This window comes from Dioscorea cayenensis, chromosome 6, assembly GCF_009730915.1.
Source record: "Dioscorea cayenensis subsp. rotundata cultivar TDr96_F1 chromosome 6, TDr96_F1_v2_PseudoChromosome.rev07_lg8_w22 25.fasta, whole genome shotgun sequence".
Classification (NCBI taxonomy): domain Eukaryota; kingdom Viridiplantae; phylum Streptophyta; class Magnoliopsida; order Dioscoreales; family Dioscoreaceae; genus Dioscorea; species Dioscorea cayenensis.
The window spans coordinates 11,272,118-11,281,797 of record NC_052476.1 but is presented as its reverse complement, the minus strand read 5'-3'; positions in this window follow the sequence as shown (position 1 = coordinate 11,281,797).

The following is a 9,680-nucleotide window of genomic DNA, read 5'->3' as shown; positions in this document are numbered from 1 at the left end:
GGTCGTGTCCATGACTAGTTCTCTATTCCCATACTGACAAGACCATCTGAATGCATACACAAGGGGGTTTAGTGAAGCTTAAGAAAACAAAAACAACTCAAGTATATAAAAGATAGAGGAATTAATACAACTCGAGACAACAAAAGGAAAATAAAAGACATACTCAGAAAGGAAAATCCTTTCTGAGTAGTACAAGTCTAACAACAATGAAAAATAGGATATCAAGAAAGAAATAAAGAACGATGCATCAAGTGTCGGTGTCAAGCTTTCGCTCTATTCCTACGGGATAACCAAAAGGTGCCTGTGGATCTGGTGATGGTGAGGCTGGTGGGGCTGTAGGGGTCCGAGGTCATAGAACAAATGATGAGGCAACGTCTCACTCAAGAATCTGCTGTAATGTATCAAAACGTGCCATAAACTCTGTGTACTGCGCGGCCTATATAGCCTGGACCTCAGCGATCTCTGTCTGTCGCACCTTCACTGCACTATCGAGCCTCTCAAAATGATCATAGGCTCAAGATGGTGAAAACATGCATACTAGGGTTGGCTCCTCTGCCAGAGGAGGTGCCTCAGTCTCTACTGGTGTCAGCTGAGGCTCGAGAGCAGGCTGAAAACTCTCGACAATATCATCTTCCTCTACTATCTCTATGGTAGGTGTAATTAGACCATACACTCATGAATAGACTCTGCGAACCATCCCCATCAGTCTCAACGTCTCTATGCCCAGGGAAGCAGGTATACTCCCGTCCTCGGCCCCTCAAATCGCATCCAGAAGGCCTATACCCATAACCATTCTCGTGATGTAGGGGCCCGAGAAAATCACTCCTAATCTAGCATACTACCACTAATATCATATATACTCTATGATGATATGTCCCAGATGGATCGGTGTGCTCTGAACCATCGAATAAAGATACAAAAGCTCCTGCCGGCTCAGGACACCGGTACTGTCACCACGACCATTCACTGACCTGCTCATAACCGCATACAAATATCTATATACAGATCGGGAAAGACATGTGGCCTTGGACACTCCTGGTTCATACTGGCCCTAACCACATAGCACTCCATACACTCTCTCGGGAGTCAAGGTGTAAGGATAATCCATCGGCAACTGAGCGTACTCTTTGTTATCTATGAATGCCTCCTCATACAATCCCAGCCGGAACTAGAACTGTGTCATGCTCATGGTGTAGTAATCCCCAGTGCTCCAAACTATATAGCATCACCACTGTCAAATCTGTCATAAGTACGGTCAAACTCGAATGATGATAGCACCTCGAGTGTAAGTGCACGGATAGTAGGCTCTCTGATCATCAACAACTGTCTCTAACCTCCAACCGAGACAAGATCCTCTACCTAATTCACCAACTCACCTCCCTGTTGTATATCTCATAATACACTCATGACTAGGAAGCGAGTCTGTCCGAACCAAAGCCTCGACAAACGCTCAAAATGAGCCTGATGCTTTGGAATAGTAAACACATTGCGCTCTACCTCATGGGACTGCTCTCTGGGATGTTTGCCGGCCGTGATCTTAGTCCTAGGTGCCGTATCTATAAAAATAAAAAAGAAATCACTCAAAACGGCTTGAAGGAATAATTAATAAGTGCTTGTGTGATAAGAATGCGAAGTGTTCTTTCCTTATGATGAGAATTACTTTTATCGGGTTTTAACACTAATATGTGTGTATTGACACGTCCGTATATACTTATAAATCGCAAGTTCACGGGTGTCGAAGTAATAATCCAAAATGAGAGGGTATCGTATCCACGTAGAGTAGGGGAATAAAGACATTTAAGTTGTTTCTTAACTAATGTTGAAGATGAATACTGATATGTGTGACAAGATTCAATTCTCAAAAGTAAAAACAACAAGAAAGAGAGCACAAGTAAAGGAGAAGGTAAGGCAATCGATAAAGATGGGGTACTCGGATATTGTTCCGCCTAGGACAATCGTTTCAAATGTAAGAAACCTCTATTATGCTTCCTAATTAATGCAATAGTGAGTCATGGAAATCCTTAATTGCATAGTCCCAAATCAAAGGTCAACCATGCCTAACTCTATACATGTCCCGGAGAAGAAATCGAATAATCTCAACACCTCGCACTCTTATAGAATTGCAATGAGCTCTAGGGATTCCAAATGATAAACCCTATTCCCATGTATAGACCTAACCTTTTCGTTCAGGTGAAAGATCCCTAGCCACAATTAAGCCATAGATGCTAAAATCACTTCAACGCTTCACTCCGTTGCACTCGCAACTAAGCTACAGCGGAAGGTCATCCTTTAGCCCATTCACTCTACTATGGCCGCAAAGAACTCTTGGAATGTGGAGGTAGGGTAGATCACACCGGAGGGGAAAGGGGTTTCTCCGCTACCTCTCAACTCACCCTCTCAACCCTCTCCAATCTAGCTTTGTCTAACTCTCATGGTGTGTCACTCACTCATAAGAGTTACAAAGAAGAACTCTCAACCCTAGTGTCACTCTAGTGGAGTATTCACACAATCAAGCATACAAGATTGGAACTCACAATAAACATCAATAAATTAAAAGCATAATAAACAGATTCAATGAAATGAATACATCCTAGGATTCACAAATACCCAAGTACCCACTAGGGGTTTAGTTTTCCACGGAGCTAGATACAATCAATGAAATCGAATGTAAAAACAAAGCATCCATAGAAAACCCCTCATTAGCCATGTCGATGGCCTTGTGGAGAGTCCTCTACTCGTCACGAGGGTCTCTTTGTTTGGCCTATGATACACCTCGCTGGATCGGTGCCGATGAAAGCTTTCCACTAACCTTTTTCCAAACAGCGCACGATATCGAAGATGTAGAACCTCTCCAAAACCCTAGCCAATACCTCTTAAAACCCTAGTGGTAGCTCTCTCTCAAGTTGGGGAAAAGATGGAGAGAAGAATGCTAAAATCGGGGCTGAAATCGGGATTCCACACGCCCGTGTGAGCGCCCCTGTGGATATTTCACACAGGCATGTGTAATTTCCACATGCCCGTGTGGATTCTCTGTTTTCCTATTTTCTTGGCCGGCTATGAATAGCATTTGTACAGTATTCTTGCTACAGTTTTGCTGCAGTTCCCTACTATAGTACCAGCCCGAAATACACCCGAATCCATGCTTTCATCGAGGTAACGCAAACGGGCACACATTTACGTCATGGATCGCTTTGCTTCTTCAATAACGAACATGTTGGTGGAGATCTTGTTCTATATGCACAAGTCAGAATGCTTGAATATGACTGCCCTTGTGCCCCTCCAAATAGTTGTGCTATCTCGAATATGAGGAGGTTGGCACACATTCCTGCATCTCGAACCCGACCTATGTCTTCACGTTTGAACCTTAACAAGATTTCCTCCAAATTGGTACATTATGACCCACATTGGCTTCTTTCTCTCACATTCGGCCACACAACCCTATCTGCATGAAAGTAAAATAAATACACACATATTAGCGTTAAAACCTGAGAAAAGTAATGCTGAACACAAGGAAAGAACACTTTGTATTCTTATCGCACAAACACTTATCAAACTCCCCCACACTTAAGCTTTTGCTTGCCCTCAATAAAAAATTAAAACATTAAAGCATTAACGAAGGAAATATTGGAAGTGCTTGGCTTTAGGTTCACCAAAGCATACAAAGAGTGCATTCTACAAGTACGGGAAATTTCAACACTAAATACGAAAAATCAATGCTCTAGCTAAAAAAACTTGAATCAAAAAGGACGACAAACCCAAAATCGTGTAACTGTGTGCACTCACTCAAGTCAACCCAAAGTATACTCCTCAAAGCTCTATGTACAAGGGACTTATTTATCTACAAAAGGTGACAAAAAATTCAAAAAGGGTAGTAGCTTCACACATCCTCTAAGGTAGCCCTTTCCAAAGCGCCCGCTAAGGTGGCTTTCACATTTTTCGAGGTGGTAGCTCTTTCTACCGGGGTGGTAGCTTTCACACATCCGATGAGATAGCTCTTTCTCTCATTAGGGCATAACTAGTATCCGACTTATGAGAGTAGCTTCATATATCATAGGTGGTAGCTCTTTCCACCCAACAAGCACAACTAAACAACAAAACTATTTTGTTCTTTCTTTTAATTTTTCCATTTTTTTTTATAGAATCAACACAAGAAATAACTAAAACTAGTCCCTTATACATCAAACATGAGTTTCCAAAACAGTTCAAAGAGTGAGTAGTGCAACAAGTGTCAATCGGGCAAAAATTCCTAGAAATTCAAGCAAAAACTAGAGAATAAAAACATTAAATGTTAAAAATTCTTCTAAACTCAAGAATACAATCAATGCAACTAAGGGTCAACCGCCATTGGCTATGTGAGCATGAATATCAATCAAAACTAGTATAAAAGAGATGCGTGCATTATGAAACCCCCCCCCCCAACGCTTAAGTTGTACATTATCTCTAATGTACACATGCAAGCTCATTCATAATGTAAATCAATTGAATTCAGATGTGGGACAAGCAATCAAACCAATACTCTCCTGACTCCTAGTGTTGTATTTGATGGAGCTAAGTCCTTGGGAGTGTTGTTCCAACAGGTTGTGAAGCCCACACCGCCAAGTGCCGAAACACCTTGGTCGTGCCCATAACAAAGTCTCAATTCCCATGATGACAAGACCATTTGCACGCATACACGAGGGGGTTCAGTGAAGCTCAATAAAAACAAAAATAACTCGAGTATATAAAAGATAAGATAATGAATACAACTTGATAAACGCCTAAATGTATGTATTTTGCATGTATTTATTATGTATGAATTGTGTATTTTATTAATGAATCGATGCCCTTTTGGTCTAAATTGTGTTACTATTGCATTTCAGGCCTACTTGAAGCCCTATGGGAATCAGCAATGCGATTGGGGATGAAGTCGGCATCAAAACGGCGTTCCGAACGGGAGATTACTGTAGCGAAGTACTGCATCAGTGTTACTGTAGAAGTTTCACTATAGTAGTTACTATAGCTCATCGCAGGTTTCTCGACGGAAAACTGGATATCCTGAGGGGTCGACATACGGCTGGTATATTGACCCGTTTACCCATCGGGATCTGGGCATATAAAAGCTTTGTTAGGGCATCATTTGGGGGACTTTTGGCCACCACACTCCGCCATCATTTTCTTGAGTTTTAAGGCTGCGGGAGAAGGCAAATCTGAGAGGCAAATCAAAGTGGGAAAAAGGTTACACTCAAGGAAAACAATCTAGGAGCTCGCCGGAGTGGATCCAACCAGTTCTCATCACCATCTTCTAGTCTTCATCTTACTGGAGTTTGTTATGAGCTTTTCTTTGTATCTCTAATCTCCTACGCTTGCTCCTTTGTTGATGATGAACTAGACTCCCAAGGTCACTGGGTATCCGGTGAACCTTGGGACGAATTGCTTGTATGGATGCTTGATTTACATTTATGGTATTTGTGTGGTTTGTAATCCTTGCTTGGTGCTCTTTGATGTGTTGTTTTGCATGAGAACTGTGTGATCCAATTTCTAGGCTGTATTTGGTGTGAGACCATCGCCCTTGTACAGAACACACCTTGCTTGGAAGGGATACACATATGAATACACCATGACCATTGGGTATTTCATACTCCTCCAACTATTAGGGCTGTACCTAGGTTGAGTTTCGGCCATAATTTGAGATATCCCTACTTGTAATGCGATCGTAGGAGGATTTGGTAGGAAGAGATTCCGAGCCAATACTCTTATTGGATTAGGGATTACTGCCGTGACCACCGGGGTGATCTATTTTTGGATGTCTCTTGGTCCAACCACCACTGCCTTTGTAATTCTAACATCCATCTAGTTTTATTAGTCCCGAGGAGATCCTCTCCCGGAGACCTAGCACTTTCATTGTTACTTGCTTCCTTAGTATGTTTATGTGGTGAGCCTTAGCCCATGTGTTTATAGTTTTCTCCTTGTTATTTTCCTTATCTTGTTTTAGTCCTATATTTGGTAGACTAGACAGTGCCGTCTAGGGGGAGGTAATAGCAGCTCTTGGAACCCTAGGAAATCCGACCCCTGTGTTATGCACAGGGTATTACTTGACAACCCGTGCACTTGCGGACTCATCACAACTCCAAAATAGGAAAGTCCTTTTCTGAGTATACAAGTCCAAAATAAAATGCGGAAGTGAAAGACAAGGAAAATAAAATGAAGCGTCGATGTCGCCCTTTGGATCCTCTGCTGCTGCTGGTGCTAAATCAAAGGGTGTTGGTGGAGATTGTGAAGAAGATGCTGGAGGGGCTGGGGATCTATTTCTCAATAGCTATCGTAAGAAGTCAAAATGGGCCATCATATCGACATACTGTGCTGACTGTATCGACCACATCTCGATGATCTCAGACCGCAATACACTCATAGTGCTCTCAAGCCTCCCTATATGATCATTGGCTCCTGAAAGGGTACTGGGCACCCTGAGGTCTCGGTCGCTGTTGGTGTGGAACCCTCCACTGCATCCCTGCCACCCTCGGTGCTCTCCGTGGTGGTAGTTGCGAAAATGTAAGCTCCAAGCCCATATCTGTGCACCACTCCCACCATCCTGAGAGTATCGAGTCCTAGCGGAGAAGGAATAACTGTCTGATTGGTATCCAGAAGAGCATCACCGAGACGCATCCCTAGAATAAGTCTAGTAATGTTGGGACCAACAAATAATACTCCTACTCTCCCGTTTCGGCCCTGGTATCGCATGTAGTCCACCACAATGTACACCTATTGAATAGGCACCGACCTAGCCATGGAATACAGGTAAAGAAGACTCTATCGGCTCAAAGTACTAGTGTTATCACCTCGGCCATCCACAGATCTATTAATGAAAGTGAATAAATATCTCTAGCTCAGCTGAGACAAACATATGGCCTTGGATACTCCCTGTTCATGCTGCCCCTATCTGTACAAGACCTGGTAAGCCTGCTTTGGGCTCAAGGTGCCAAAGTAATCTGTTGGTAGATGTCCATACTCCTCGGTTTCTATATATGCCTCATCATACAAGCCCATGCGAACTGAAACTCAGAATTACTCATAGCAAATTGACGATCAAACACTCTAAACTGTATGTCAGCCACAAACTCAAAAGATGCCAGCACCTCCAAAGTTAGTGGCCAGAAAACTGGCTCTAGTATAGACAACAACCTCTGCCAGCCTCCTACGGCCATCAGCGCCTCCAACTCCCTCATTAACTCATCACCCCGTTGGACCCCACTTAGCATACTCAGGTCCACGAAATGGGATTGGCCAAACCTAAGCCCCGATAGGCGCTCTAAACGAGCTTGATGTTCAGGATTCGGAAATACAATATGTGCTAACTCGGGTGAAGCTCCCTAGGACGCTTGCCTTCTTGCCTCCTCGAGTGTGGTGCCATTCCTTCAATAAATAATGAAGAAATGATCAAATAAACTCATAAATAGCATGCTGCAGAATTCCACACAGGCTTATGGAAATTACCCACGCCGGTGTGGATCTGCGGGGTATGAAAACCGCATGGTTGTGCACCAATTCTCGAAAAATTCAACTTAAAACCTCCCCTAAAGGACTTCCTAAACATGCATAAGACATTATATCATGAAAATTGACACAACTCAAGATTCTCAATCCAATAAAAACCCAGGATCTGCGAAGAAAAGAGAATAAGAAGGATTACCGATGAAATAGATGATAGTACTCCGAATATCGGCACGAAATGTGAAGAAAAATCCTCTAAAATAACCGTGAAGGGCCGGAAAGTTGATCAAGACTGGTTTTTGGGTGATTGGAGATGAAGAAGAAGAGAATCCACAAAGATTTTTAAAGAAAAACTCGCGTCTCTTGGAATTATGCGCATCCACACCGCCGTGCGGAAATTACACATGCCTGTGTACCTCCACACGAAAGTTTCACAGGGGCAGGTGCATGGCCCTGTGTGCTCTCAAAAAAACACTCACTGTCTCTGAACACAAATACACGGGCGTGTGAGAAATACCCATGCCCGTGCGCCCGACCCACAGGGGCAGCCGCACACCCCTATAGCTGCTCTGGACATCCGAGAAAAAATTGCTAAGTGTTCCCACGTCCGTGTGGAAATTCCGCATGGGCGTGGGCATTCACAAGCCCAACTCATAGGGGTATGCGCATAACCCTGTGACTTCTCGGGATGAAGAGAACTCTCCTGCAAAGATTCGCACGGGCGTGCGAAAATTACCCACTCTCGTGCGATTTTCAGAAGGTCGCCTACAGGGGTGAGTCCATGCCCTTGTGTGCTTTCGGGAAAGTCTACCAATCTCTACAGGACTTCACACACCCATGCCAATTTTTGAACATATTTACACACAGAGCCTGCCCCAATACGCAATTTATACCAGTGAAAAACATAAGAAATAGCTTAAATGACCAAAACTTTGACAAATTCACATGAAAACACACGATTAACTTGAAAACCCACGATAAAATCACAGCAGAAATATAAAACATCAAGACACCAACACTCAACAATTTATTCAAGTAACATTAAACTACCAAATTAAGAAAACAGTAAACACTTGGGTTGCCTCCCAAGAAGCGCTTGTTTAACGTCACTTAGCTTGATGTACGTTGTCTTACCACACGGGGGCACATAGATGAAAGTTACCCTCTTACCCATGGCTTGGAAACATGATGAGCAAAATCTCTTGAGGGTAGAGGGTGAATTGTCGGGCTTGGGACTGACTAGCAATGATTAACCCAGTTTGTTCAATTCACGCACATCTCCAACAGCCTCAGAGCATTTCCGGTCACATCTCCTAGCCCTCTTCAATTTTCAGAGCACCCTCTTCAAGATCCCTAGGGAGATGGTACTTCTTCCGTCGAACCAAGCCTCATGATCTCTTCATTGTCCTCCTCTTGTTCGAACAAGCCTTCATGATTGAACATTTCCTATATGTATTCATCAACAATCTCATCAGTAGTGTCTAGAAAATACAAAGTATCATCGAAATCAAGAGAATGCCACATGGCTTCAGCAAGGCGGTGTGTGAGCTTGTCATCTCCAACTCTCAAACTCGTGCACTTGCACTTGCACTCACCTGGGATTTTATTACTTTGACAAACTCATGCACTTGCGGGACATACGCAAGCGGCATTGTCAATAATGCTACAGGAATCCACATGGTCATGTGGAAATTCCAAACGCTCGTGTGGATCCATGGGGCATGAAAAAGGCAGCCGCATGCTAAAAAATCATAAATACATCACTATATCCCTTCTAATTTCTTTCTAATCATGTATACCCCATCTAATTGTAGAGACGAAGCAACATTCACTAGTTTCATCGCTTAAAATCAATAATTTACGGAGAAAAGAAGGAAAAAGGGTTTACTGATGAGCTAAAGATGAAACTTTCAAACTTGGTAGAAAAATCGAGTAAAACTCCTCAAAATCAACTGTGTGAGGTCGGGAAAGGTGTTAGGAGTGTTCTCTGAGTTACAGGAGCCTTGAGGATGGAGAAGAGTGGAAAGTTTTTTAAAGAAAACCCGTGGCTCTTGCGTTGCTGCTCATTCTTAAGGGTGTGCGGAAATTATGAACACCTGTGTGCCTCCACCAGAGAGATTCACAGGGGCAAACGCATGTCCCTGTGCGCTGACGGGAAAACACTTTATTCTCTCTGAATGCATACACACGGGCGTGCGAAAAATAGCCATGCC